The 20,421-nt window shown below is 40.3% G+C and overlaps 1 long non-coding RNA gene across 1 annotated transcript in view; it reads left to right on the top strand.

The window, feature by feature from the left end:
- The window catches only part of LOC143443833 (uncharacterized), a 49,225-nt gene extending 43,478 nt beyond the window's left edge, over positions 1-5,747 (top strand). The window contains exons 2-3 of the long non-coding RNA XR_013113126.1: positions 2,911-3,008; positions 5,505-5,747. This is a non-coding gene — a long non-coding RNA (uncharacterized LOC143443833). The remainder of the gene's footprint in view (positions 1-2,910; positions 3,009-5,504) is intronic.
- The last annotated feature ends 14,674 nt before the right edge of the window (positions 5,748-20,421 follow it).

The raw sequence follows: 20,421 nt of genomic DNA, 5'->3' as shown, positions 1-20,421 counted from the left end.
TGCTGACTTTGCAGGCTTACAGAATGCAAGAGTTATTTGACTACAGGGCATGCAGCAAAGTTTTGGGAAAAAAATGTTGGGACACAGTGTGTAGCAAGGTCAGATTCCTTGCATTAAACTCCTGAGTGGGTTGTGCATGTGGTGGGAAATGTGAAATCTAAGTTATAACAGGGACTCCAGGGTGTTGTGCGTGCTAAGAATATGGGATGTCTGCTGAAGAAAATTGCTGGCACATGAGTGGAGTTGGCATAGAGAAATACCTGTACCCTATCTAAGTCTGCTGAAGCTCAAATAATGAAATGCAGGCTGAGGGTCTGGAGGATTCAGTGCCTTTTCTGATGGTTTCTATCTTGCTTTTCTCTAATCTTTCCTTGTTGTCTTGCCTTCCTTTGTGGAATGGCAGTGTTGATTAAAAACCATCATATATTAGAAGTGTGGAACATTCTTTTTTGGTGTTATGGGATTACAGGTAAGAATTTGCCTTGAGTCTCAGAACAGACTTGAAACTTGGGACTTCTGAATAATGATCTGAATAGCCCCCATAGTGCTAAGACTATAAGGATTCTGTGGGACTGAATGTTTTGCATTTTGCCATGACTGTGAGCCTATGGTCAGGGACAGAATGTAGTGGTGGCTTGAATGTTAAATATCCCCTACAGGTTCACATGTGCAAGTAATGGTGTTGTTTAGGGAGGATGTGTATCCCTTGGGATACGGGCTATGGTTGGCAAAAGTGACTCCTTAAGGGAAGGGCTCTAATTCTAGTCTTCATTTTTCTGTAACCTGTCCACCGTGGTGTGGAATCCACGCCATACATTCCCATTGCTAAAGAATCATGTGCTAGGCTACACCTTCCCCTATCATTATGTGCTGGAGCCTTCAGCTAAAATAAAAATTTACACTCTTAATGTTGCTTTTGTTACAACAATGGGAAGAGTAACTGTACTCTGGGCAACTGATAAAGAACAGAAATCAATTTCCCAGAGTGTTGGAAACTGGAAAATACAAGATCAAAGCAGCATCCCTGGCATGCGAAGACCAGGCTTTTCCGTCTCTTCGTACAGTAGAGGAGAAGGACCCCTATCAACACATCCTTTTGCTAGCTTCCTGATCCATTCACAAGGGAAGAGCCTTCATTAATCACCATGCAGTGAACCCATTAGCCAACGCCATTATCTTCTTGGTTAGGTTCCAGCATAAGTTTTGGTGGGAACAGCACATTCAAACCATAGCCAGGACCTTCAAGTGTCAAGTTTATTTCATTATTATATCTAGTAATTGGCTAGTGGCAGCCATGAGAAGTAAGCTCCAAAGGGTAGACACCAAGGGGCACTCAAAGACATGTCTCCATTGGGATAGCTCAGTGTCAAATACCCAGCATTAGTATAACCACCAGGTGCACATTGCAAGACCCTGGATGGATGGACATAGCTCCCTAAGTCTTTGAAATACAGGCTAAGTGGCCTTGCTGGTCTCTTGAGCTTCATGACTATAAGCAGCTACACCTAGAGGCAGTGACTAAAAGGATCTTAGTACATTTGAATTTGTGGATTGCTGGTGTGTACCACTTTTGCCACCTCACACAGCCACAGAAATAGAGTATCTATACATAACTTCTCTAGTTGAACCTTGGTGGGGAACAGACCACCCTTTGGTTCTGATGCACTTTAGCCTTGTCTTTAGAATTCTTTATTTCTGGTAAATATAATGAAAATAAAGGGGTGCTGCGAACAATATGCCCATTCAGAACATTTCACAGTATTCCTGTGGGAGTCCTGGCTCCACACACACTGTAAATACTGGAAAGCAAAAATGTAAATTGCACACAGTGAACCATTTCTGCTGTTTCTGGGGCATTTCATCGATTCAGCTAAAGCAATCAGGAAAACCAGATGTTTACTGTTTTCCATTCCGGATCACCTAATGACAAACAGAGTTTCTTCAGATCCAATTAACTGTATGATGAATCGCTGTGACAACAAGACTCGGCATGCCCAAATGGCTTAGAAGGTGACAAGACGATGCACTGGAGCAAATAGCAATGTGCAATGTGGCATCTCCCCTCAATTTTACACCTGATACAAAAATGATTGAGTTGTGGATGGTCAGAACCACCAGGAAGCTTGAAACTATACTGCCTGTATACTGATTTCTAATTATCTTGCTACAAATGAGAGGTGACTTGTTCCTGGACTCTGTATCATCAGGGTGCCTCTGTGTTCCCATAAGCCACAGACCCTGCATGCACTACTCCAGGTGTAAGTGTTACTCTAAAACGACAAAGGAGAACGGACACGCCCATCTCAGTCGGTGACACATTCTCCAGCATGAATCTGGCGGCATCCACATGCATTCTCATAAGACCCTCAGGCCCACCATCTGACATGGTATTGGGAAAGGGCCTGGAGTGAGTTCTAACAATTATCCCAGATAATTCCATGAGTTCCAAAATAAAGTCTAGCTAACACCATCCTCTTGACATATTCTGTAGCATATTAACACATGTGACCCAAGGGAGGGATTCCCTGCTTAAGTAAGCTGGGTAAATTCTAGGCTAGAAAAAGTGTATTGAATGGAACATGCCTCTGTAGAGGTCATTTCTCCTGACATGTCAGTATAACGAGTACCTGCCTGGTGCATCCCACACCCTTTCTCTAGCAAGCCTGATTCCTCACTGCTCTCGGTCTCCTTCTTCAAGTCCGAGGTCCATCTTCCTTCATTCCATCCATAGTGGTTTGAATGAAAATGGCTCCCACAGGCTCATAGGGACTGGTATTATTTGAAAGGATTAGGATGTTGTTGGAGTCTTGGAGTTGGTGTGGCCTTGTTGGAGGGAAGGTGTTACTAGGCTTTGAGATTTCAGAACTTCAAGCCAAGTCCAATGACACTCTCTCTTCCTGTTGTCTGCAGATCCAGATGTGGGATGCTCAGCTACCTCTTCAGTACCTTGTCTGCCTGTATGCAGCCCTGCTTTCCACCATGATGATAATGGACTAAACCTCTGAACTGTATGTAAACCAGCCCTAGTTAAATGTTTTTCTTTGTAAGAGTTGCTATGGTCATGGTGTCTCTTCACATCAAAACCCTAATTAAGACAGCATCTAGTACAACTGATAAGGGAAGCTGCATTTGTTTGAAACCTCATTCTGTCTAATACAAGGTGGTTGCAGGAGTTAAGCAATTTTTTCCTTTATTTTTATTTTATTTGTATGAGTGTTTTGCCGTCATATGTATCACTTGTATGCACTGTCCACAGAAGCCAGAAGAAGGACTCAGGTTCCCTGGGATTGGAGTGATAGACCATTGTGAGCTGCCATGTGAGTGCTGGGAATTGAACTAGAATCCTCTGGAATAACAGTCAGTGCTCTTGACTACTGAGGTGTCTTTCTGGATACAATTGCAGTAGTTAATGGGCAACATGTCAATTAAAGTCCAAATCACTCTTAAATAATTACACTATTGGAACAACATTCAAATATATAATTTATATATACATATATACACATATTTGTCTATATTTCTGTGTGTGTGTGTGTGTGTGTGTGTGTGTGTGTATGTGTGAATAGTTAGAAGACATGGACCTATTCAACTCCCACCACTAAAATGAATGCAAACATCTGTTGGAAACATCTGTATTTAGATTATTTCAGAGCTTACCCTAACAATGTATAGACATTTGCTATTCCTCTACCTGCAATGACAAACCTAATAAGGACCTGCCTGAAGAACAGATTGCAGTTTCCACTATAGCACACAGAAATTGGTTACAGAGCCTTGGGTGGCAGGTTTTCTGTTTTGGCTACTTAAAATTCACACTCTAGCTGCAGCAGCAAAGAGAGGCTGCAGTAACTTGAATCAGCTGGCTTGCTACTGCACAGGGGCTACTTGTTAACAATTGAATGAAAGAATCAAGATTATTTTATCAATTCAAGAAATCAGTTCAGCAAAGTCAAGAAAAAATGTCAATGCTCTACAATTGACAGTTTCACAACTGGTTCAGTGTCATGTCAAAAAGCAGGAGACAAGCATGCAGGAAAGGGGATTGTGTCCTCTAATTGAAACGACACCCCTTTGACCCTTTACCTTAGTTTGCATCAAGATATATCCACATACTGCTCTACAACTTTTAGTTGTCATGGAGGGCAGAAGCCTTGCAAGTCTAGACCCTGCTGAAGGCTTGAAGACAGTGTAGATGAGATCAAATTTTGAGAACAACTCAAGCATGACTTCAGGCTTAAAAGCTTTTATAGAAACCCAGCAAATTATACTAAGCGACTTGTGTCCAGTTAATGGGAACACTTCACTTCTGAAGGAAAGTGGGCATTAATTTAAGAGTTGTTGGCTTGGCAAATAATAGATGGTGTCTCATCCTTCTAGATCGTATGACAAATGTGTGTCATCTGAGCCTTCCCAACAGCTTCCTGGACTCAGATTCATGCATTGTTAAAAACTTATTAAAATGCATCACATTGAGGCACTGCAGACAACAAAAATAGACTGTTTTTGATAGTAAGCCAAATAATTTTGGCTTTCCCCCTCCCCATAGCACATGTAAACAAACTGTCAGACACCCATACATACAAATGAGAAATTATTCATAGAAGCAGAGGATGGCTGAGGTTCTGAGAACACTTATCACTGGAGGGAGTTAATGTACTGACATGTGCCATCTGTGGAGGACTAGAGGTTTTTTCCCTTTAGTGTCATGTCACATCAGTAAACATTCCATTTCATGTCATTTACCACAAAACACAAATTACTATAATTAAAACCTAGGCCATACAAAGCAAATATATTAAGCTTTTCTCTTGTTTTCTTTTTCTCCTTGAAGAAGAATAGAGGAAGATGTAAGTTGTTTGTTTTCTGAGTTTAGAGATCAAATACAAGAAAATGATGATTAGTAAGTCACATTTTGGAGTAACCTACCTACTAGGTGAATTATTCTACTTTCTAGACTTGGTTCCCAAAGACCCATCCTACCATCCCCTTCCCCCTGGTCAGAAATTTCCTACTGGATCAGAGGTCATGCTACCACCAGAAATCCAGGCTACAAAGACCAGAAGACCACCATAGTCATCAGGGAAATGCAAATCAAAACAACCCTGAGATTCCACCTCACACCAGTCAGAATGGCTAAGATAAAAAATTCAGATGATAGTAGATGCTGGAGAGGATGTGGAGAAAGAGGAACACTCCTCCATTGTTGGTGGGATTGCAAGATGGTGCAACCACTCTGGAAATCAGTCTGGCAGTTCCTCAGAAAATTGGGCATAGCATTACCTGAGGACCCAGCTATACCACTCCTGGGCATATACCCAGAAGATGTTCTAACATATAACAAGGACATATGCTCCATTATGTTCATAGCAGCCTTATTTATGATAGCTAGAAGCCAGATGTCCTTCAACAGAGAAATGGATACAAAAAAATGTGGTACATTTACACAATGGAATATTTCTCAGCTATTTTTTTATTTTTTATTGGATATTTTATTTACATTTCAGATGCCATCCCCTGTGAGGAGCCGCATTCGCCATTAAAAGATGGCGCAGGCTTCTGCTTCCTGGTTCTTCACGGAAGCTTTACTTGAGAATGCGCCTGCGCATGGCGCGAAAACCGAGTATGACAATTGGATGAAAGATTTGAGCCAATGAGGGATCTGCATGTCTCCCAAAGCTCTATTTAAGCAGTGGGCTTTCTGAGCTTGGTGTCCTTCCCCTTTTCTCCATCTTGAAGAGCTGTTCAATAAATGCTGTCAGAAGAATCCTGAGTGTGGCATTCTCCTTATCGGCGAGGTAGCGCGCTACAATCCCCTTTCCCCATTTCCCCTCCCTAGAAAACCCCTATCCCATACCCCCTTCTCCTTTTTGCTTTTATACATTTTTTTTAAATGTCAACCAAAGGCTTTATAAGTTTGGTAATGCTTAATATCAATCAGAAGTGTAACCTAATACACAATCTAGGTATATCAACTATCTTTGACTGGCAGAGACATGTGAATATCCGCCTCCCTGTCTGGCCTCCCTCTCTTTCTCTCTCATCACCTAGCTCCTCCTTTCCTTCTCCACCTCCTCTCCTTACTTCTCCTCTCTGTACTCCTCCTACCTTAGCTCCTCCTACATATCACCCTTCCTGTTAAAATAAAACTTTTCTCTCAAAATACAGTTAAAGTATAACTATACTAATTTATGTCAGTAAGGTTCAAGATAGACCTCATACCCAGTCCATCATTTTGTTGACTAAGCAGAACCTCTGTCATCGCTCCTAAATAAAAGACTTAGTTCTGAGCCTAGCTTTTTTTTTCTTGGTTTTAGAATGGATGTCAGCTAAAAATCACCCTCTCAAGTCTTTTTTTTTTTTAAAGTAAATAGCAAGGATTGGCTACGAGACTATAAGTTTTCAACCCCATCAGAAATCCAGAATGACTGATTTAACTGAGATTATGGGAAGCACAAAGCATAGCTTCAAAAACATAGCCAATTTATAGAGACCACTGAACACCTGGACAGTCCCTATACTACAGAATGTTGGAGCATCCGATCTTCAGCCTTCTGGCCCAGGATCATCTGACAGACCTAGTGATGCAGAATTATTAAGGGCTGATTACTCTGTCTTGGCAGATATACTCAGTCGACTATTCTGCAAGTGTGTCCTTTTCTGGACAGTATTTTGTCTGTAGATGGAAAGAGGCAATTCTTGCCTAGTGGCTGTCTCACCACAACTGGAATAACTCCAAAGATGCTCAATTTCTTCTTAGAATCCAAGACAGGAAGCTGTCAGGAGCAGACAGGTCTCTAATCAAAATGAACATTAATACAGAAATGTTTATAACGTCAATTCTGTGGATTTCTAATGTTTTGAAAACCAACTATCCATGCAAGGCTATCTGTACTGTTGTCTGTTAACTCCTCTCAGCTATTTCTAAAGAAAATATAGAAAACTCCCTAACAATAAACTCAAAGCCATGAATTTGCTATAGGCCCTTAACTCACAGGCTAACCATCTCAAATAAGTTAAAAAAGTTAAAGAAGGACGGAGTCTAAGCCTTGTATTCCTATATGTGTTATACGGGTGCAATGCCTATGATAGTAACAATATTCATCTCACTTTTATATTAATAAGAAGCTTGTACCAATAAAAACCTTAAATTTGAAGTCAAAGTAAATTTTGTACCATTTAAGAAATTATAACTTCATCTTAATAACATTATACATATTTCTACCAGTAAGTTATGGCTATGCAAAAAATCCTAGCTAATCCTCCCTGTTCCATCAAAACCACTACTTTTCCCTAGAAAGACAGCCTAATATTAACCACCTCAGTCCCCAAGCCCAGGGAATAGGGGTGCCGACTCTTTATTAACTTCTTCAAGCTGATTATGGGTGTTGAGATATTAGAAGAGGGGTTGGGGGAAGAATAAATTGATAAGCCTCTGACACTGTGTCTTCACTGCATCCGGCTGGAATTCCAGGACATCAGAGTTTCGAGCAAGTGTGCTCAGCTTGCCTGATGAGTAGATACACTAAGGCTATGTATTCTGCAATATACAATTCTCAAAACAAATTTTAGTATCAAGATAATTGTTTGTTTGAATTCTGGAATCTAGTCTTCTGGCTGCCTGCCTCTATCATGTCTAATCCATATAATTCTGGGCGTTTCTATGAAGGTGTGCTCCCACCATCCTCCCATTTTCACCTCCCTGCTCTCAAATTCCTCAACACTAGGGAATCCAAACTTTCAGGCACCAAGGCCCTCCACCTCCACTGATGCCTGACCCCTTACCCTCCTCCAATTAGTATGAGAGTGTGCTCCCACCATCCTCTCATTCCCACCTTCTTGCTCTTGAAATTCCCCAACACAAGGAAATCCAAACTTTAAGGTACCAAGGTTGTTCACTTCCACTGATGCCTGGCAAGGCCACTCTCAACTACCTATACAGGTGGAGCCGTGAGTCCCTCCTTTTTGTATTCTTGGGCTGGAGATTTTAGAATGGCTACACCAGCTTGTTTCTTAGGACCTTTTACTCTAAGGTAGAGTCTGTTTTTGTACTGATGTGGGTTTCCTGTGTGCAGTAAAATGCTGGGTCCCGTTTATGTATTCAGTCCATTAGCCTATGTCTTTTAATTTGGGAACTGAGTCCATTAATGTTAAGAGATATCAAGGAACAGTGATTGTTGTCTCCTGTTATTTTTGCTATTAGAGGTAAAGTTATCTTTGTGTGGCTATCTTCTTTTGAATTTGTTGGAAGAGGGTTACTTTCTTGCCCTTTCTAGGGTATAATTTCCATCCTTGTATTAGAGCTTTCCTGCTATTATCCTTTGTAATGCTGGGTTTGTGGAAAGATATTGTATAAATTTGGTTTTGTCATGGAATATCTCGGTTTCTCCATCTATGGTAATTGAGAGTTTTGCTGGGTATAGTAGCCTTGGCTGGCATTTGTGTTCTCTTATGGTCTGTATGACATCTGTCCAGCATCTAGCTTTTATAGTATCTGGTGAGAAGTCTGGTGTAATTCTGATAGGTCTGCCTTTATATGTTACTTGGCCTTTCTCCCTTACTGCATTTAATATTCTTTCTTTGTTTTGTGCACTTGGTGTTTTGATTATTATGTGACGGGAGGTATTTCTTTTCTGGTCTAGTCTATTCGGCATTCTATAGGCTTCTTGTATGTTTATGGGCATCTAGTTCTTTAGATTAGGGAAGTTTTCTTCTATAATTTTGTTAAAGATATTTATTGGCCCTTTAAGTTGGGAATCTTCACTCTCATCTATACCTATTATCCTTAGGTTTGTTCTTCTCATTGTGTCCTACATTTCCTGGATGTTTTGTGTTACGAACTTTTTGCATTTTGCATTTTCTTTGACAGTTGTGTCAATATTTTCTATGATATCTTCTGCACCTGAGATTCTCTCTTCTATCTCTTGTATTCTGTTGGTGATGCTTGTGTCTATGACACCTGGTTTCTTTCTTAGGTTTTCTATCTCCAGGGTAGTCTCCCTTTGTGATTTCTTGATTGTTTCTACTTCCATTTTTATGTCCTGGATGGTTTTGTTCAGTTCCTTCACCTGTTTGGTTGTGTTCTCTTGTAATTCTTTAATGGATTTTTGTGTTTCCACTTTAAGGGCTTCTACCTGTTTACCTGTGTTCTCCTCAAATTCTTTGAGAGTGTCATTTATGTCCTTCTTGAAGTCCTCTATCATCATCATTAGAAGTGAATTTAAATCTGAATCTTGCTTTCCTGATATGGGGAATTCCGGACTTTCTTGTGTGGGAGAACTAGGTTCTAATGATGCCAAGTACCCTGGGTTACTGATGCTTATGTTCTTGCGCTTGCCTTTTGCCATCTGTATCTCCTTAGTGCTACCTGCCCTGTCCCTGACTGGAGCTTGTCTTTCCTATTTTCTTGGTTGTACTGGAACTTTGTGAGGTGGGTGTAACTACTGGGGTAAGCGCTGGGGCCCAAAATCTGCTCAGTGCTCAAGCTCAGACAGGATACTGCCCAAGTTAGAGCACCTGGGATCCCTGCTTCTTCTGGGTTCTTGGAGATTGGGGGCAGAGCTGCCACCCAAGATCTGCTCAGTGCTCTGGCCCAGACTGGAAGGAAGCAGTGTTTCAGGCCAGAAGTGACTTCCTGGGTCCTTGTGGGTCCCAGTTACTCTCTGTTTGGGGCGGGCCTTGCTGTCTGCTTACCTAAGAGACTGGCCGAGTTAGAGAGCCTGGGATCCCCGATTCCTCTGGGTTCTTGGAGATTGGGGGCAGAGCTGCCACCCAAGATCTGCTCAGTGCTCTGGCCCAGACCAGAAGGACTTCTCAGCTATTAAAAACAATGAATTCGAGAAATTCTTAGGAAAATGGATGGAACTAGAAAATATCATCCTGAGTGAGGTAACCCAATCACAAAAGAACACACATGGTATTCACTCACTGATAATTGGATATTAGCCCAGAAGCTTGACATACCCAAGATTCAACTCACAGACCACATGAAGCTTATGAAGAAGGAAGACCAAGTGTGGGTGCTTTGGTCCTTCTTAGAAGGAGTAACAAAATACTCAAGGGAGCAAATATGGAGACAAAGTGTGGGACAGAAACTGAAAGAGGGGCTGTCTGGAGACCATTCCACCTGGGTACCCATCCCATGTGCAGTCACCGAAGAGAGACGCTGATGTGGATGTCAGGAAGTGCATGCTGACAGTAGCCTGATATAGCTGTCTCCTTAGAGGTCTTCCAGAGTCTGACATATTCAAAGGCAGATGCTCATAGCTAACCATTGAACTGATCAAGGGGTTCCCAATGGAAGAGTTAAAGAGAAGGAGCTGAAGGAGCTGAAAGGGTTTGTGGCCCCATGAGGAGAGCAACAATACCATCTAACCAGAGACCCCAGGGTCTAAACGACCAGCCTGGGAGCACATAGGGAGGGACCCATGGCTCCAGCTGTATATGTAGGGCAGGATGGCCTTATTGGGCATAGGTGGGAGAGGAGATCCTTGGTCCCATGAAGGCTGGAAGCCAAGTGTGGGGGAATTCGAGGGTGGGGAAGTGGGAGTTGGGGGGTAGGTAGGGGCACATTCTCATAGAAGTAGGAGGAGGGGGGATGGGATAGGGGGTTCCTGGGTATGGGGGGAATGGGGTAAGGGGATAGCATCTGAAATGTAAATAAAATATCCAAAAAAAAATTTTTTTTTTAATTATTGGATAGGGAAAAAAAAAAAAAAAAAAAAAAGACCAGAAGACCAAAGAGGAAACAGAAACCAAGGAACAAACATCCATCCAACAAAGACAAACCCAGAAATCATCACCTACCTATAATCATCCCAAACCCAGATGCCTAAATGCCAGTGTAAGAACATAATCAACAACAGCCAGGGAAGTATGGCACCACCAGGGCCCAGCTATTCTATGACAACAAGATGTGAATATTTTAATGAAGCTGAAGCACAAGAAAACAACCTTAAAACCAACTTTATGGAGATTACAGAGGTTTTTAAAGAAGAAATAAAGAAAAAGAAATCCTTAAAGAAATTGAGGAAATGACAAACAAAATTTTGAGGAAATAAAAAAAAAAAATCCCCTAAAGAATGCCAAGAAAGCTAAGAAAAATCAAACAAACAGGTAAGGAAATTGTTCAAGACCTAATAATAGAAATAAAAGCAATAAAAACAAAACAAAACAAAAAAAAAAAACACAAACTGAGGGAATCCTGGAGATGGAATATCTAGGCAAGTGAATACCAACTACATACACAAGCATCACCAACAGAATACAAGAGATGAACAAAAGAATCTTAGGGGTTGAAGATGAAATAGATTCATTGGTCAAAGAAAATATTAAATGTAAAAATTTCTAACACAAAACATCTAGGAAATCTGGGGCACTATGAAAAGACCAAATCTAAGAATAATTGGAATAGAAGAAAAAGAAGAATCCTGACTCAAAAACCCAGAAAAGATATTTAACAAAACCAATAAAAAAAAAAAAAAAAAAAACAGTGAAACAAAGAGTTGGTTCTGTGAGGAAAATAAACAAGACTGACAAAGCCTTGTCCAAACTAACTAAAAGACAAAGAGAGAATATCCAAATTAACAAAATCAGAAACAAAAGGAAGAACATAACAGACACCGAGGAAATCCAAAGAGTCATTAGATCATACTTCAAAAATCTGAACTCCACAAAATTGGAAAATCTAAAAGAAATGGACAATCTTCTCAATATATACCGCTTACAAATAAAGTTGAATAAAAATCTGGCAAACAATTTAAATAAGTCTATAACCCCTAAAGAAACAGAAGCAGTCATTAAAATTCTCCCAACACCCCCCACCCCAAAAGCAACCCCAGGGCCAGATGGTTGTAATGAAGAATTTTATCAAATTTTAAAAGAAGACCTAATACAAATACTCCTAAAATTATTCCACTAAATGGAAATAGAAGAAACATTGCCAAATTCATTTTGTGTGTCCACAGTCACCCTCGTGTCCAAACCACACAATGATTCAACAAAGAAAGAGAATTACTGACCAATTTCCTTGATGGACATTGCTGCAAAAGTACTCATCAAAAAGATCATCCACTATGATCATGTAGGCTTCATCCCAAAGATGCAGGCATGGTTCAACATACAAAAATCTATAAATGAAACATATAAACAAATAAACACCATATGAACAAATGAAAGAAGAAATAAAAACATGACCATCTCATTTGATTCTGAAAAAAAAAAAACTTTGCAAAATTCAACATGATAAAGGTTTTGGATAGATAAGGAATACATGGGACATTCGAAAACACAATGAAGGCAATATATAGCAAGCCTATAGCCAACATCAAATTAAATGAAGAGAAAGCCAAAGCAATTCCACTAAAATCAGGAACAAGACATATATCCATATCTTTTCAGTATAGTACTTGAAATTCTAGCTAGAGCAATTAGACAATCAAAGAAGATAAGGGGGATACAACTTGGAAAGGAAGAAGTTAAAGTATCACAATTACAGATGATATGATAGTATGCATAAGCTACCCCAAAAAGTCTACCAGGGAACCCCTACAGCTGACAAACACCTTCAATAAAGTGACTGGATACAAGATTTTAAAAAATCAGTAGACCCTCCTATATACAAAGGACAAATGAGCTGAGAAAGAAATCAGTGAAATGACACCCCATCACAATAGCCACAAAATAATATAAAATATCTTGGGGGTAACTCTAACCAAGCAAGTGAAAGACCTGTAAGATAAAAACTTCAAGTCTTTGAAGAAAGAAATTGAAGAAGACATCAAAATATGGAAAGATCTCCCATACTCATGTGTAGGTAGGGTTAACATAGTAAAAACAGCCATCCTACCAAAAGCAATCTACAGCTTCAACACAATTACTATCAAAATTCCAACACAATTCTTTACAGACTTTGAAAGAATAATATTCAATTTCATAGAGAAAAATAAAAAACCCATGACAACTAAAACAGTTCAATACAACAAAAGAACTTCTGGAAGTATCACCATCTCTGATCTCCAGTTCTATTATATAGCTATTGTGATGAAAACCACATGGTTTTTGACACAAAAACAGACACATTGCTCAATAGACTCAAATTGAAGACCCAGATGTAAATTCACACACCTATAGACATCTGATTTTTTATAAAGAAGACAGAAATATACAATGGAAAAAAAAGAAAGCATCTTCAACAAATGATGCTGGTCTAACTGGATCCAAAGTATGTAGAAGAATGCAAATAGACCCATATCTATCACTCTGGACAAAACTCAAGTCCAAATGGATCAAATACCTCAACCTAACCAGTTACACTGTACCTGACAAAAGAGAAAGTGGGGAATGGTCTAGAGCGTACTGTCACAGAAGACAACTTCCTGAACAGAACACAAATAATGCAGACACAGAGATCAACAATTAATAAATGCTACCTCCTGAAACTGAAAAGCTTTTGAAAGACAAAATACACTGTCAACAGGCCAAACAGCATCCCACAGAATGGAAGATTTTCACCAACTCAACATCTGACAGAGGGCTAATATCCAAAATATATAAAGAACTCAAAAAACTAGATATCAACAAAGCAAATAATCCAATTAAAAATGGGGTACAGATCAAAACAGAGAATTCTCAACAGAGGAATCTCAAATGGCTAAGAAACACTTAAAGAAATGTTCGATATCCATAGTCATCAGAGAAATGCAAATCAAAATGACTGTCAGAAGGCCTAGGATTAATAATGCAAGTGGCAGCTCATGTTGGCAAGGATGTGGAGCAAGGGGAACATTTTTCCACTGCTGGTGGAAGTACAAATTTGTACAGCCACTTTGGAAGTCAATATGATGGTTTTTCTGAAAATTGGAATGTAATCTACCTCAGGACCCAGCTATACCATTCCTGGGCATATACCCAAAGGATGCTCCATCACAACCATGTTCATAGAAGCTTTATTCATAATACTCAGAAACTGGAAACAACCTAGATGTCCCTCAACTGAAGAATGGATAAAGAAAATGTGGTGTGTTTACATAATGGTGTATTATTCAGCAATTAAAAACAATCACATTATGAAGTTTGCAGGCAAATGGATGGAACTTACCTAAAACATAGTCATATATGGATGGTTTTATTTGGGTTAGATAAGGAGTTAAGAGTAGCCCATTAATCCTTGCAACCAGTCAGAAAGCCAACATTTCAGCTGAAGCAAATGCTGCCGGAGTGTCCCCAAATATCCATCCCTCCCCTTCTATATTCTGGGGGTTTTTAGACATTATGTGGCTCAGAATCTGTCTGCATAGCACAGGCTCACTTGTAAGCCAAGTGTGTGCTGTTGCTAACTTTGACTTCAGGGATGCATGTAGAAATGATGTCTCTCAGGATGTCTACCTGAGGAGAAGGTATTCTCTTCTCCTTCCCCTCCTTTCCACTGACTGAACTCTCAAGGTAAGGGCAATGCCCTTGACCAGCACCCTAAGATAGGGTCTTGAGTCCTGGGACAATAGAGTTTTCACACAGCCTGAAGAAACAGAATTTCTGTTGCACAGAGAAAGAAAAAGAAGCTCTGGTAAAAGTCAAGGAAAAGGGAGAAACACAGAATATAGGAAATATGAAAAACAAAGAATTTAAAGTAAAAAATATATCTAAAAATAGATTGTTAAAATAAAGTGGGCTAAATTTAACTTCTAAATATGTTAACTTCATCAGGTTAGAATGAGTCAGACCTCAGTGCTAACAGTGAGCTGTTGGGAAATCTGGGGCATTAAGACAGGGGAGGGGGACTCTGGGGAAAACTGAGAAAAACAGAGAGAGAAAGAACTTCAGAGAAACAACAACAGAGAGGATTTGGTGTGGATATAATTTTCCAGAAAATGAAAAAAACATTCTTTCAAGAAACTTGAAGTGCAAAATTCCAGGTGTTAGTAAATTGACTAAAAACATGAATAATCCTTCAACCTAAAAGCAAGACAGAGAAAACTGCTTGCTGAATGAGCCAAATGACCCTTAATTCTCAGGTAAGGGTGGCTAATGAGAGACAGGGGGGAGAGGGAGATAGGGGGGCAGTGGTTAGATCTATCAAAGTACATGTCAAGTTCAACCCTATGAGGTCAAGTGAGGGGGAAATCACACAATTGATGTGCAGTGTTGACCTCATCATTTCTGTACCTTTAGTGAAACCTACATAACTATGTCACAAAGGAACTTCTTGCCACTGAAGACACATGGACAATGGACCTGATTCTACAAATGGTGAAGGAGAAACTCTCATCCTCTGGGGCTATCCATAGATTGAGAGAATGAGACATCCTTAGCTCTTGGATGTCTCTGGCTTCTGCTTGTGAGCCACAGGAACCTGCTATTATTGTCACTCACTCTAGTTTTAGCTTTTTTTTTTTTTTTTTTTTTTTTTTTTAAAATGGCTGAACATCATTGGGTTGCTAGCACCTGCTTTGAGGTCCTGGGCCCCAGTGGCAGTCATTCTGCCTGAGGAAGACTACACAAATCCCCTCAGTCAGCCAGAGAGCACTGCCAGTAGTTCTCACACTGACACAGATGGGTGGTGGCAATGCAGAGTCAGAGCCTCACCTCCTTCCTCATCTCCCCTTGAAATTCTTCAATTCACTTCCAAAAGTGCGAGGGGTAGCGGTCTGGGTCAGTGCATGTGAAGTGTGCTGGGTGTCACAAATTACACTTAGAGTGCTCAGTCTTTTTATCAGCTCCTTCCACACTGATGTGCCTTCCTGGAGTATAGGTATTAAGGATTCTGTGTCTTCTACCTATGATGATCCAATGAGAGAATAAACCAGGATAGCCTGTTCTCCTTTCTCTTCCCACTGTGCTTCCCTTCTGAACAATAAAGATAGCCCTGTACACTAGTCTTCAAACTGTTGGTCCTCAGGTATAGTTCACCCACCATCATTTGTACTCTAGTGGTCTTGCGAGACATGAATCTATGCCTGCTGCTATTACCTATTTTTGAGGTAAAAGACAGAGAACACGGGTCTCATGTCGTTACAGCTAAATCGATTTTGCTGAGGGCATAGCATCACTGAAATTTAAAGGTAGCATGAAATTTAGTCCAAGTTTTAAAAAGTCAAGCTCATCAACACTTAACTTGTGAGTCTTTATAAAAATCAAGGCTGACATTTTCTGGCATCCAAGTCATATGGGAGACTACACTAATGAAAAACTGCCACAGTATGGCAGGGATGGGGTTCATTTTCAGATGTTTTAAAACATTGGTCTCTAGACTACCAATTGTAGGCTTCCAGAAAACCATGTGAGCACATGAACTATCTAATCATGTGATGACTTATTGTTGGGGGCCGACTTTTAGCAGAAAGCGGCTATCAGCTTTGCAGCCATCTTAAGCCATATACCCTGACATGAGACTTGAATTACAATAGCCTACAACAGCTGAGAACACTCCGATAATCTTGGTTTAGATACCTTGAGATTAAAGGTGCGTGAGATTAAAGGTGTGTGACTTAGAAGTATAGAGATCAGAGTTAGAGACAAGACCTAAGGGCATGATTAAAGGTGTAACTTAGAGGCGTGGCTTAGAATCAGACTATAGAAGACAGAACCAGACATCAGACCAGAGAGAGAGATTCATACACATCAGACATTAGGTAGAATCTGCCCTCACCCTCGCTCTTGCTGAAACCCGACCTGCAGACCGGAGCAGCAGCTTGGGCCGGGATACAGTGGCCGCCCAAACGTGGGTCGGCCCGGGCCTCAACATTTTGCCTGGGCTGCAACATTTATTTTGGCCGCCCCAACTTGGGGCTACTGCGGTCCCCAACAACTTATAATAAAGATTTTCTTTGATTGGCTTCAGGACACTTGTAGCTCAATTATTAGTTTAGGTTAGTGACACCCCCTCGGCCTGGGCACATTTATTCCTATTTTTCTTTGCAGACATTTTTAGAGAAGAGGTATTTTTAAAATATCAGCTGTGCCACATTTTCTTAAAATCAGGTGTTACATAAAATAGAAAAAAAGATAACAAGATGTTGCCCTTCCAGAGCATATGTGCACCTGTTTAGGATTATGAATAATCAAGTAATCTGCCCCCAAACACTGTTACCATTGTAATCCCAAGCACAATATGACCCCGGGGTAGGGGTGGGGAGGGGGATGTTTGGAGAATGACTGTCTTTGGGTGTTGCCCAAATCATACTTTTAGGAAGGTGTTTCCACAGGCCTACCCTTGTATTTGGCCCAGAAAAGCACAGCTTGTGTTGACTGCTAGGAAGATCGAGCTTGCTGAAGGTGTCCCCCGGAAGTAGGACAGTTGGTTTGAAAGAGCTAGCCAAGAAAACTCAAGAACTGTGTCAAAATCATCTACTTCAGCCTGGAAGGTCATCCAGGAAGGCCCTGTGAAGAAAGGGAGCACAAGAGAGCTTATCAACAAACTTCTGTGATATAAATATTCAAACTAGTTTTCATTGGTCTAAATCCTATTTTTGCATCTGAGATGATGCCTTGTGGGGAAAAAAATCAAGGCAACTAGGGCATGCCTGGGCACACCTGGGATTTTATAATAGTTCTAGCTCCAAGGAAAGGTTCTATTTCTTCCATTCACCTCATTCACCTCCCCCCCCCCAACCTAATTCCTAGCTAATTCTCTCTTAGAAGAGAACCTTTTCAAAGGTTTGCCATCATTGCGAATGAATCTTCTTTCCATGATGTAAATGGCCTCTTTTAGAGCTTAATTCTGCACAGCTGGACAAACAAGGGGGGCGATCCAGGTTGCCACAGAAACTGCTGTTGGTGCTAGGGGGTTCTTTATGCTTTGCTCCTAAAAATAAGATGTGAAATGTACGGAGGGTGTGATTAGCACAGCACAGAAGGGAGCTTCTAAAAGGAGAGCCAAGCCTCCCGCCCCCACAGGAACGGGGGTGTTCTGCATAGCTGGAGGACAGGACATGAATCCCAGAGCAGATGCTCAACATGGTTCCTCCCTCAAAAGGTGCAGGGGAAGACGAATGGGAAAGGGGCTTTTGAAGCTGATAACAGTCTTCAGCCCAGCATAATCCATACAAATTTCAAGGTTGAGATGTCCTGGAATTACCCAGGAAGTAGACAGTGGCTCTAACCAACATGCAATGAAGACAGATTCAGTAAGGAGACAGAATTGGATTATTGGAGTCCAGAGACCACTGCAGGTTGCTGTCAGGCATCATCTTTCCCAGATGATTCCCCTGGTCAGTTTGGACATGTCCAGTGACCTTCATTTCCTTACACAGCTACAAATCTCCCTCCAAGTATTGATGGAATCTGTCTTTTGGTAACTTCTTGTTTCCTGTTTATCTCCCAGAACAATTATGAAAAGTCAATTGTCACATTGCTTTTTGACTTAACATAACTTTTCACTTAACACCAAGATGAAGCAATTGGTCCAGGTCGTTAATCATAGTTCAGAGATCCAACCAGGTTGAAAAGCCAGACTCACACTTCCTTTTGGGTTGTTTTTTTTTTTTTTTTTTTTAATGAAAAATGAAATGTCATTAAAACTTTATCAACCATGTGCTGACAAGATGTCTCAGTGGGCAAAGATACTTGCCACCAATCAGACATGACATGAATTTATTCCCTGAGACTTGTGTAATGGAGAAAAAAAAAGTGACTCCTAAAAGTTGTTCTCTGGCTTCCTCATGCTCACTGTGGACTTGTATAACACACACACACACACACACAAACAAATAAATGTAATATCCAATAACCTTATTAATTTGATGATTTTATGTAGAAAATTTATGTATGGTTTCTAAGCAGAGCCATTTCTGATTCATCATCTTTTCTGTATCATGCACTTCTGTGTCATGTAAAATGCATGTATTTTACACAGGGTAAATACCTCTACCTTTCCTGTTTTTTTTTTTCATAGGAAATTTAGTACTGACTGAAAGTCAACATCTTCATGGGTGTGACTACAAAGCAGAGCAGCAAAGGAGTAGACTTCAGAGTCAGAGGGGGCTGAGCCTGAGAGTGCTCCCTCCACTTGAGAAATCTGGGATCTTTGATAAGTTACATAACTTCTTTGAACTTTAGGTTTCTTGCCTTTAAAACTGAGATAATAAAAATGTCATGAGTAATTAGAAGTAAAGAAAATTATATGCTCAAAATGTCAAATGTATACCAGTGGGTGCTCAATGAACCCAAGTTCCTTCTTCCCTGCCTTTGTAACCCTAGAGGTCTTCACTTCTGTTGTGAAGCTGTCAATCAAAACCTTAGCTCCATATGCAAGCAAGGCTAGAAAAGCCACCTGGACAGGAAGTGAAGGGTCAGTCTCAGCAAATAAACCAGTAAGTGAATAAATAAATTATAATAAATTTATAAGCTGAGTATAGGGAAATTATATGAACTGCTGATATGAAAGAATTTGTTCCCTTGTGGAAGTTATAGGAAAACCTCACTGCCCACTAAAGTAGAGTCAAAGTAAGTATGTAAGTATCATCAAGAAAAAAATGCTGAGACAAACCTCACATTAAATCTAAAGTTCCCTCCACTGACCACCACTTCCTCTGGCTTAGCCTTTCCATCTTCATCGCTTAAGTTGCTCTGCACATACTCACTGTGGTGGCCAGACAGCCCTGTGCTCAAAACTCCTTGCTCTTTTGTGCTCCTTGTCTTTCTATCCAACTGGACTCCATGGATAGCTTTATAGCTTTTTAGTGAAACCTGAATTCCTTGTCTCATAGACTGGAAGTCTGGATAGATCTTGATATCACCTAGTTCCTGCCCCTCAGATAGACTATAGGGCAAGCTGGGACAGAAAACACTTCTTAGTTCCAAGCAAATGAAACACATGTCAGCTGTCCAGGATGATAAGACTGGTTAACGAATTCATTATTTGTATGTAGATATAGGATTTATATAAAATAACAAATATCAAAAAACCAAAGAAATGAAATTTGAAATTCATGTGTAGTTCCATAGCAGATAGCTATCTGGACAGTTATGCAGCTGAAATCCTAATTCTGACATGCTGAATGCTTCATGTTCAATATATTTGGGCCTCAGCCTCTTCATATGAGAAAAGGGGAGGAGCTAACTAAATGTATTTAGTGCCAGGAACTATTTTAGCTATGTATAAAGTATGTATATTTAACCATGTATTAACTACAGTGTTTATTTAGGGTAAAAGCCAAAATTGCTGTGTGACTAAGCATCTTGGTGATATAAAGACCTAAAAGATTGTAGACATTGGCTGGGCCTGGTTGTATAAGCAAATAACCTCTGCCCCTCTGGGGATTGAATCAGGAGGATTACAGATTCAAAGTCAGTCTAGGCTATAGAGTTCAAGGCTACCAGTCTGGGAAACTAATAAAGATACAGCCTAAAAATAAAATTGAACCTTATAAAAAAAATAAAAAGTGGGGAGGGCTGAGGTTACACCTTAGTGGTAGAACAGTTGCCTAG

Source organism: Arvicanthis niloticus, chromosome 11 (genome assembly GCF_011762505.2).
Source record: "Arvicanthis niloticus isolate mArvNil1 chromosome 11, mArvNil1.pat.X, whole genome shotgun sequence".
Lineage (NCBI taxonomy): Eukaryota > Metazoa > Chordata > Mammalia > Rodentia > Muridae > Arvicanthis > Arvicanthis niloticus.
This window is presented reverse-complemented; position numbering and strand designations above follow the sequence as displayed.